The sequence below is a fragment of the Amblyomma americanum genome, chromosome 7, assembly GCF_052857255.1.
Source record: "Amblyomma americanum isolate KBUSLIRL-KWMA chromosome 7, ASM5285725v1, whole genome shotgun sequence".
Classification (NCBI taxonomy): domain Eukaryota; kingdom Metazoa; phylum Arthropoda; class Arachnida; order Ixodida; family Ixodidae; genus Amblyomma; species Amblyomma americanum.
In genome coordinates this window covers 41,417,555-41,429,082 of record NC_135503.1, presented here as the reverse complement: position 1 = coordinate 41,429,082, position 11,528 = coordinate 41,417,555, and positions in this window count along the sequence as shown.

Here is an 11,528-nt window from a genome sequence, read left to right as displayed (position 1 = left end):
AGTCTACCACAATTTACACAGGTAAATAATCTCAGGTGAGGGTTCAGGCTCAGGTCACCGAAAATAAACGTCCTATAAGCTAAGCTGTAAGCTTTAGCAGCTATGGCTTTTGGATCAGCAGGCGGACATCATAACATATCAAAGGCTGAATAAGGTGCATTACAGTGACGAGATCATGAATCAATTTGTGGTAAGGAAAACAGTGCGACCCTTAAGTGGGCTGGAGTAGAGCTCATGCCATTAGAAGATTGGTAGAAGATTGGCTGCTTGAGATCAGTTACTCATTCCTTGAACCACTGACAAGGCTATCTTTGAAGGCTAAATAGCGCTTTCCAGCTGAAAGCTCGTAAGAAACTGGAAAGACAGCGTTACATGCAGGTATTAACCTTAAAGCTTATCTTTTACCTGTTGGTAGTCGAAGTTTAAATGCACTTTTGGAGCTACAATTTTTGAATTCTTCAAATCCTTAACAAAGGTAGACATGCGTTGCTACCTGCGACAAAAGGCGGGGCTTAAGGATAAGGCGTCATTAATCCGCCATGCTTCCTAAAGAAGGGCAAAGCTCTTTCACATTATTGTGAGCAGCTGTTTAGACAGCTGGTAAAGAATACCCACCTGGCATCGCTAAACGATACACATATTCTTTGCGGGAGACATTTTACGCATAACACTCGAGAAAATTCGCAGGATGATTCCCGCCATATGGTGAGCATCGCCCTTCTCATAATATGCAGCGCATGACGGCAGGAATGGCCGACAAGTTCGGACTGTTCTTCACATGACGATGCTAAGGAGCATCGTTGAAAAGCCGGCCATTAGTGTAATTTGCCGTCTGGTTTTTTTTCTTATCGGGCCCTCTATTTTCAAATCCTGAAGTCATTAGTTACACGTCGGGCGTAGCTGGAATCGGAGGTCCGGACATTCGGCCGGTCCAAAATCATACAATCAATGCAAGAAAAACCATTTCGGGAGATTTAAAATTTTGCTAAACATAATCTACACGCCAGACATGTTTCAAATACGTTAAGTGTGACTGCCTTCCTGCAGAATTATTTTACAATAGATATTAGGTGCGTTACTCTGCTGGCCACGGGATGGTACGGCCCCTGTGGCCGTGAGGGCATTTCTCGAAAGGATAACAAAATATTTTTTAACATCCATTGCTACATAAAAAAAATCATCATGATCCGTGATGCGTTGTTCTGGGATAATGGCTGAGATGCACATCTTTCTTTGGGTTCACGTTAATTCATCTCGCTTAGACTTCGTCTGCCTGCTCGAAGTGGAAGTTACATATCATATACGCGGCCATTCGAGAGTAAAGTGGTTCGTCTATGCGCAACCATTCATTGTCGTTAATCTTAAAGGCAGTGAGCTTATCTTGGATGCCAGGGGTAGAACGCTTGCTTCTCTACCCGAAGGCTATCCTGGCGCCTTCCGTATATAGTCTGCACAGCAGGCCAGTAAATGCCCACTCTGCGAAAACACGATGGGGCAGTAACAGGAATTGAACCCTCCTCGGTTGTGTTTCATCCTTTCACGTCTTTTACATATGTGCACGGAATGGGCGCTTAGTCGAAGAAGGCACTAAGACAGGCACGAGGATTTCTATAATAATGAGGATATGAGCACATTCACAAGACTACGTCGGAGAGTCTGCGCCACGAGTGTGCATGATTATAATCATATCACTATTGGACTGGCCGTGCTCGCAAAGCGATGCCGAACATGTTGCAGCAATCTAACTGGCTTAAAACAATAATTGACGTGGCAAAGAGAGAGAGAGATAGAGAGCAAAAAATTAAGTGTCCACACAAACAATCACGGATCGGCTGAAAAAAAAAAATTCCCCCTTGAGGTAACAGCGAGCCGATGCAAGGAAAGCTGGCCAACTTTGTTAACTTTCAAACAAACGAAGAGTACTTTTAGATTTTCGTTTTAATCTGTTTGTGCTGTTATTCAATATGTACTGGTAACTTTTTCTGCATGGCTTTCATTTATGTCTGATCAGGCAGTATGCCATTAAATCAAACACTGTAAAACCGAAGAGCTGGCATATGTAAAAAGAAAAACAAATATAAATAAAGAGCAGCGAAAAAATAAAAGCAGAAGAAAAGATGTTACTCGGTCTTATTCAGCATTTTCTGCGCATTTTTCTTGTTGTTATCCTAAACAGAATCAGCATACACGTTGCAGCGAACCGTGCATACCTGCCGAAATGGCCTCCAAATTTCTTTTGGTCAGAGCAACGAACAAAATGCATGAGTACTGAATAATACAGGACAATCTCCTGGTTTTGTAGCCCGCGCACCCATGTCCCGGTCTCGAAAAGCCTGTCGGTAAGGTCAGGTGGGGGGCTGGTGAGTAATTTCTTTCGAAATTACGTTGGGGGATAGCCGCTGTAATACATGAGTAGCAAGGCTTCGCATGCGCCATGTGTAGGCCGTGACTGTGCTCCTGGAATGGACGGCGTTGCCAGCTTTGATCTGAATTGAAGATTTTTCAATTCCATTCCTTAATAAAAACTTATCTTTGTGGCAAACTTATTAATAGCACTTTATATAAATAGAGCACATGGGCCTAATGCAAGGCGAAGCTTTGGACATAGCGGAAAACGGAAACCTTTCGACGTGATCAGTGAATGCAAGAAAAGCTTTGAATATCCTTTTGAATTCACGTGTGGTCGCGCAGAGGATAAACGCAGGAATAAGAACCTGGCGTGAAAGGCAATGGTGTAGAAGAGGGAGGCGTAGTGAGTAGGATCTTAATCAAGGAAGGCTCTAACATATATCACAGCAAAAGCAAATATTTTTTGTAGAGTCTGAATAAGGATGAAGATATTTTGGGGACAGTCACTAATGAATCTGTAATTGATACAGCGTGTTACTCAATGCAGAACGAAGAAGAGGGTCACTTGCATGTAGTATTTGCTTCTTTCAGGCTTGTCTTTGACGGAACGAACTGCAGTTCAAAAGAGGTACCAAAAATAACAGAGTATGTGGGAGGGAGGGACCATCAAAATTTCCGACTTACTGTGAATGCTGTACGCGGCACTTGTTCCCCCCCCCCCCCCTAACATGAAATGTACGTCGCATTTTCAGAACATGCGTTGAAGCGTGCGGCGCTACAGAGAGAACTAATGAATCAAGGTATCCGTGGTCGAACCTTTTGCACAGCACTGACAATAGAGTCCTCGACGCTAGCCTTGCAGCCAATTGCGCTCTAGCTTCACTTCGAAGTTTAAGTTCGTGCAAGCGATGCTCTATTCATCGTGGTTTACATCGTAACCATTTCAGCCGCATTAATTCCTATTGCGAACGAGAAGAAAAATTGTTTCGTAAGTATAACTACTGTACCAGTGTTGTGCATCAGATATTCGGTCTCCCACGCGGATTGATAGAGCAGAGAGATCAACTAATACTGGCTTTAAATTACTGATCTTAAATTACTTTAAATTACTGATTTTAAATGCCTATATACACCTGGCTTTTGGAGAAAGAAGCTGCGCAGCCTCCCTAATAAGTGCACCGCCCTACCGGCAATTCTATGAACACTTCAGTGAGCCCAAATATAAAATGTTCTAGTGATTTTTGTCTTGCTTAGATGCTTGTCAGAATACAGATTTCAGGAATGCTTTTTCATGCAAGCCAGATCCCGACAAGTACGGTGGCATGCATGCCTTGCGTTTTTGCTTCAGTGGTACAAGTTATACAGTATTGTGTGCATTGTCCGCGCGCAGCAAAGGGACTGCATTGTGTGGGAAATTTGGTCTAATATAAACGCTTATAAGCACAGTCCACGCGCTATGTAACACGTCAGCGGGGGCACCCGTTTCTTTGTCGGCCTACGTGAAGCCTCCACCTTCCGACACCCTCAGAGCAGGGCACGTGACCCTCGCGCCCTTACGAAAATTCCTTCAGACAGTCTATAGACTGTTCATAGACTTCTGCCTATATGTTCTATAGGCATCCTATAAACAAATCCTATAAAATAATCTAAGGCAATACAAATCATGTAAGCAGTATATAGACAATCTATAGATTTATGGCCATACACTTTTTGTAGACTTTGTTCTAAGGAAAGTCTATAGACTATGAATATACAAAAAGAAATATCTACAGGAAGGCAATTTAGCCTATCACAAGTCTATAAACAGTCTATAGACAATTTTTATAAGGGAGGGGCACCCTGCTGGAGGTGCACATCCGTGCACCCACCTGTCAGAATGCATTCATCACCCACGAGCATCTACCAACCATTCTTTAACGACCTGCATTCTCAAAAGGCCTTCGTACACCTCCATCCAACCACGAAAAAACTCCGCCTACCCAGACATCTCCAGAAACCTCCACATACTACTAACCTATGGGGAAAGCAAATTCAGAGACGCAAATGGGTCGTCTAGCAGCTGAGTTCAGGAGGCGCAAACACAAGGCGGAATCTAATGGTAACGCGTGAATGAATAACATTGATATGTGAATAACAATGAATTACCTAACGCGTGAACAATAATGAATAACCTAACGCATGAATAACATTGATCGTCAGCGGCTTCTATTTTATCTCTGGAACAATCGAGCAAAAAGTATTGTTTATGAATTAGCTCGGGTTCTGTCGACGGCCCGAACAACAGCGGTACCGCCGTTAGGCAGTAATGTTCGTTTAGGCACAGTGTGTGAAAACAAGAAAAAAAAAGCTGAACTTTCGCTCAGACATTTCAAAAGTCCGTTTGCTAAGCTGTCATAATGCGCTGGGTGTTTTTCCCGTCACATACAATGCTTCGTTAAACTTTCATCGGACAGAAAACTCGAGCTAGCTGTCGACGATAATGGCGTTTATTTCGCCACCGGCCTTTGCGGCTTAAATTTTTTCTGACGTGTTTAACAGGTTCTATTGAGCTTAAGGTGCGGCCTTGTATGCAAGAACCCTGAGCGAATAGCAATTTTTTATAAGCCGCTTATAAATGATGCTGGTTGCTATGTAAGCTTGCTTTTGCCTGCTTTCCTCATTTTTATTTTTTGTTTTTACATACTTCAGTTTCTCACTATAGGCTATGGCGCGAAAAGATTAAAACCACAAACAAATTACGATACATGCTTGCTGGATGGTATCAAAGCACAAGGAAACAAATATTTGCGAAAGTTTACCGTTTGCTTCCACTTTTTTCAACTTTTTTCTTGAACGATTACGAGCGGGATTGAATAAATTTCTGACGCGTCACGAAATGGGTGTGACGGCAATGAACGTAAAGGCAAGTGTTACGCAGAGGTTTAATCTTAAGTTGTTTACGGAATTAGTGGCAGAAAGGCGTATTTGTTTTGCTCGAGCAAGTGGTACTGTCACCGTTTGCCACGAAAATAACTAGATAAAAGCAGGAAGTCTCCAGTGAAGCAAAGTTGTGATGTAAAATCAGCGTCGAATGAGCCGCGGACACGACAGTTGAAATGGAAGCAGCGCTCAGTGGTGCTGTTACTAGGCCGTGCGTATATTTCATCTAGAGTAGTTATTTTTCTTTCAGCAATGGCATTTTTATGTTCTCGTTTTGGTTTCACCCTGATGATGCATATTGAGAGGTTGCGTCGATGAGAGAAATTCTTTGCTGACGGTGAAACTATGTCTTACAGAGAGTTAGCTCTCGTAGAGCTAACTAAACCGTTACTTACTGAAAAACAAAAAACACATAAAACACACAAAATAAGTTTTTTAACGCGACAGCCTTAAGCCTTCCTTTCTGTGGAAGGCATCGTTCTCGTCTTCGGATTTGGCCAACCTTTGCCCCAACGCCAAAGAAATCACCTCGGCGATAGCGTTAGCTGCAAAAGCATTCAGCAGGTGCCGAATTAAGAATTTACGTCAAGTCAAGTCAAGTTTATTTTTCTTTTCGTCGAAAAGAAAGGGGCCAGGACTAAAACCTGTGAAAGACAGCTTGACAAGGCCCTGGCCCCGTACAATAATTGGCAGAGCAACAGCTAGGAGAAAGATCAGTTTGCATTATTTTTTACATCGAATAGTTTCATATTGTTACTTTTGTCAGTATGAAAATAAGACACACAGTAAAGCACAAAAACAGAAAATTAGACACATCCTAAAAACACAGTCTTAAAATTAGAATACATCAAGATAACATTCTAGATACAAAGCAACACTAGGTTCACAACAGTTGTTCACGGCAAAAAAGACAAATTTGGCGATTAGACTCATATACTGGATCGAATCCAGTTGCATGCTTTCAGTCCTACTCTGTTTCAATTTGGCAGCGAAAGTTCGAGACTAGGCTCCTAATAAAAATAATACCAACCTCGGACATCGCAGAAGCTGACGCGCACTGCCATGGTAATTATAGAATAAACTGATCGCGTCTAGCGGGGATAACAATAGGATAAGGCGTGGGTGTCGGTGGCGTTGATTCCAAGAGCATGGCAAAAAAAAAGCAATAAAGGACCTCGCTGCCATAGCACGAGAAATCAAGCTCTGGGCACGAATAGCGTCACCTCGCAACGGGAGTTTTCAGCAACAGATATCACGTTGAAAACAACAGAACATACAAATAACATCTGTTAAATGGTGATTGTTCGGAGTCTAATTGCTTTTGCCGGTGTGAACATAAACGATGCAGAAAGGGCGAGACATGCTGCAAACTGCATCAAGACGTATTTAAGTGGTACCCGCTCCACGAGAATGTGTACAGGAAAGTTCGCTTAAAGGGAAAGATCGCTAATTTTGGAATGCTGTGAGTTGATAATAGAATTGCTTCCTTCGGATCCTCTAGCAGCAAACCTTTTTCTTTGCCCACGAAAAAGCTCTGCGATAAATGATTTCCAGAATACTGAGCGAAGCAATACCAAGCCGGTAGTAACAGCCAACTGGAACTTGCGTGACCAGAAGGGATGTTTTGCGCCCCCCAGGGCTAATATTACAAACATCGCTGCAAATATACCTGTATAAGCGTTTGGAATTGATTTTTTTTTTTGGGGGGGGGGGGAATGGAAATGGCGCAGTATCTGTCTCAAATTTCGGCGGACACCTGAACCGCGCAGTAAGGAAAGGGATAAAGGAGGGTCTGAGAGAAGAAAAGAAGAAAGAGGACAGACAGAAAGACAAAGAACTTTATTGATGGTGCCGTAGTGGTGGGCTCCGGAATAATTTCGACCACCTGGGGATCTTTAACGTGCACTAAAATCGCACAGCACACGGGTGCCTTGCGTTTCGCGAACCCGACTGCGGCAGCCGCGTTTCGATGGATAGGCGTTTAAAAGCTCAAAAAGGAGATGACTGCCCCTCTCATAAAATGTCTGAAGCGATTGAACACAAGTCTCAAGCTTTTTGTTCTGCAAGAGAAGAGCTGGTATGAACGGGCTGCTAATGGTGGTCATGTTAGAAGCGCAGTTCTGTCTGTAAAAATCACATTGAGAGAACAAAACGGCAAAGTTTAAAATAGATTGGCGCGGAAATAGAATCGCACAGTGATGACAAATTGAACGAAAATGATCGTGGGAGAGAGGGGCGCACTCAGTAAAGAAATGTATTAAAGTTTGTGAGCCTCGAAAAATCCCCAGGAATTGTTCCGAGAAAGTGGGACATTGGAAAGAAAAGTAACACAAGGAATCCTGAGTGGGCAAAAAACAAATTGAACTAGCCAAGAAAAGAAGGGCCCGAGACAAAAGCCAGCGATCGCGATCCCGAAAGAACAAAGAAGAAAGCGCTAAAAGTAGGCCGTCGTTGTCAGACACAAAGGGCGGGAACCATGCCGTCGGAAGACTAGTGCGACCGGCTGTCAGTATGAGATTTCCCCAAAACGTTCAATAGATCCTGAAGCACAAAGTTCTAGAGCAAACGCGTAGGCAGCAGGAACAACAACACGCTTCCGTGTATAGCACCGAGAAATCAAAGCAGGGAATATCTCGCCAAAGTATGCCATGTTCCTGCGCCTTCTCTGTGGTGCAACGTATGCAGGCTTTTATGTTAGGAAATTGGATAAGTCAGCACACCGGCCGCACCGTGACGGCCTGACTCACTTTCTTCAGCAACGCCTGATTCCTTCGGGCATGTGCGCCGAACGCTGTAATGCAGCAAAGAAGTTCTCTCGAGTACGGTCGCTGAAACGAGCAGGTCTGGAGGAACAGAGTGAATTATTGCCTCAGCTACCGCCATCGTGACATGCAAAATCTATTTCCGGTGAATCTAATTTTAACGGTGCTTATAAGGCTGCATTTTGTGGAAAGCAGCGAGTGCTGTTTCGAAGTAATGTTTCGCAACATAATACTGCACAGGCCCGTTTTCTCTGAAGTATTGTTGTTATAATCGTTTTTGTTATTTTCTGCAAAGTTTCTGATGGAGATTGCAGAGATTAGTCTGTAAATTAAGACTATTTGCGGGAATTTATACTAAATGCCGAGTGCGGTATTGTTTCGCTAAATTTTGTGGCAGGGTAATTAGATAATAAATTAGATAATTAAAATTACAGTGTGCGTGACAGGATGAAGACACGCCAGCCTGCTCAGCCCTGCTACGGGCCATTCAGGGTCCACTAGAGTCACTGGGGTCCACTGGAAGTGACCAGCAGCCTCATTTGGGCTGTTCGTGATTTTTCCAGCATAGAAGCCGGTTTTATTTTGCATATGCCCCTCAAGTACGAGACAATGGGCGGATGTGGGCAGCATGCTGGCAAGCGCCGCCCCAGCCCATATGGAACTTAGGTAATTTTCTGTCTTCAGCCTCATTTGGCCTAGCCCAGCTCTTTTGGGTCAGGACAGACTTGTGTTACAACTCCCCTACATTTCCCCAGATAGGACTGACAGGGTAAAAAGCGGACACGACAGCTTTCTGGCCACACCGCGGCGCATGAAAGACCTGCAGCGGTTTTGTGCGAACAGCCCCATTTGGCCTTACGCAGGTTCTTTCAGCATAAAGCTCGCGCTTGCATGGCACCTGCCCTCAAAAATCTCACATTGCACCCATGTGGTTAATATGAGGACACGCCCGCATTCCAGCCCCACCTCGCGGCGCATTCGGGACCTATAGCAGATTGCTGCGGGAATCCTCATATGAGCTAGCCCAGGTGCTAACTGCATGAAGCCCACATAAGCGTTGTATTCGCCCTCAAGTATCCCACAAAGGACTCATGTGGGCATCTTGCGGGCCCTCCCGCTTTCCAGCCTAGCCAAGGTCTATGTGGCACCTACAGCGGATTTGTGCGGACAGCCTCATTTGGGCTAGCGCAAGTTCTTCATGTATACAGCCCACACTTGCGTGACATCTGACCTCAAGAATCCCACAAGGGGCTCATTGAGCATCAGTGCAAGCACGCCCACTTTCCTGTTCCACCACAACCCACTCGGGTCCTATAGCACTTTTAACGCGAGAGGGTTACGGCTTCCTTTCTGCACAAATTCCTGCCTCGGCGTCGTCTTTGGTGGCAGCACCAAGGCCACCTGCCCCAAATTCAATCATCCTGTGGCAATAAAGTTGTTTCTCTCCCTGTCTCTTTCTCTCTCTCGGTGTTGTGAGCGAAAAATCCCCAAAGAAGCTACACAGGAGGGCCACGTAGGTGACGCGACCTTGTGGCGTCATCACAACCTGCCCGCCGGATTGTGGGCAAACTGCGCACTGGGGCAGGTGGCAGTTAAATTAATGATTGAGCGCGAAATGTTGCTCTGGAAGAGCAACCTGGGTCGCACTAGTCCCACTGGTGGCAGCACACGTAGCGCATCGCTAAACCGCTGCGCCACTACGCCTGTAGTGGTATGTGAACTCCCAGGGTTCTGTATATGTAAAGTCGAGAATGATCAATGCCGCATACACAGGCACTAATCCACTAAAGATATCGCGTCATACCCTTAAGACGGAGCTTAGGAACCCCCCAAATTTTTGTACGGATACTGCAATTCTCGAAACTAATTGCTGCATTTACTTTCGTGCTCAAAGTCATACTGAGAAAAAATGCGTCTAAAAACGACCGACGAAATGGTAAAGGAACGTCGGCACCGCAGGTGAGAAATGAAAAATTTAAGGGAAAGATGTAAAGATGCAGTTAAGAAAAACGTGCTCCTCGTAGTGAGGCATAAGTTCCTAGAATAGAGGGGCAATGTTTCGAATCCAATCATAGCGGAAGGGGGGTGAAGGGGGGAACTGTCGTTTGGCTGCTGAAGGACTTTTTCAAGCATCGTAATTCATCTCTTAAAGCTGCTGCTCTTCCGAAACGAAACGGTCATCCATATATTGCACATTCAGACGCTCAGGTCGTGAGTGCTACCCATAATATCTCGACTGAGGAGCTTTTTTTCATATAATGGCCATACAAGAGTTTCCGTGACGTCACCAGCTTGGTTTTATTGCCCTATTGTGACGCACAGGCCAGACTATCTGGATACTGCATAAGCTTTTCCATCGGGTGAGGGAGATGGCCGAAATGCCTGCTGTCTTGACTGTTGCAAACCGGTTCCGCGACCGATACTTCCGCACTGCTGACGTCAGGGGCACACAACAGCCCAGCGAGCAATATGGTGACGTCTAGGGAACTCATATTGGATAAGCCTATAGATGATAGTGACACAAGCTTGCGCGATTGACATGGTTGCTAGAACCGCCTGAGAGTTTGTCTGGTGTTGTGCCCGGACAACCAGCCCGGATTCCACATTTACAAGATGCACAATTTCTCTTACAAACGCCCTTGGACAAGCCGGGTGCTGCGCCGCAAGGCATCCGCGCCCTAACACTCCCTGGACAAGCTATGATGCTGCGGCGCTGGACAGCGGCGCCTTATGGAGAAGCATCGGCGAGCAACATGTCCAAACGTGTTGCAACTTTGCTAGCCAGCCAGGTGGTGGTGGTGGTAGTGGTTTTATTAAAAATAATAGTAAAAAGGAAGGAAAAGATTTTTGCTAGCCCCGGCATCTGCCATCGATACTGAAGCACCTGAGCTGGGGCAGCGGAAATAAAAGACAGCAGGCAGAATGGAGAAATGAAATGAAAGAGGTGAGGGGACAGGAAGAGAGGATAGGGGGAGAAGTAATATGTACAAACTATTTACACAATAAGAAATGTGTCCAGGTTGTGCGCGTGATTAGTTCATTTTAGAGGAATTAACACACGCGCACAGCACTGTGTTGGTTACAACTGGAGTGGGGCGTCCAGTTATTAATCGTCCAAGGTAGAACTCGCGGAGCGTTCGGTCACTGCGTGTAACTACCTGACGGTAGTTGTTTTTCTGTCGTTGTTTTCCTGAAACCTTGGAGGAGCGGTATATGAAAAGGAAAGGAAAGGCGCAGTGTCTGTCTCATTTCTGGATGGACACTAAACCGCGCCTTGGAGATGCAAAAAGAGAAGCAGAGGTTGGAGCTTCAAAGCGCTAACATTAATTGGGCCAATGTTGACAAAACCTGGCGTCGTACACGGTTTAATGACTCGGTGTAATTGGTGTAAAACTCACAATCACCAAGGAAGGCTAAAACTTCCGGCTACTGGGCACCTGATTTCCACTTAATGAATGACATGAATAAAAAGAATTTTCAGATCGAAACTTTACTCCT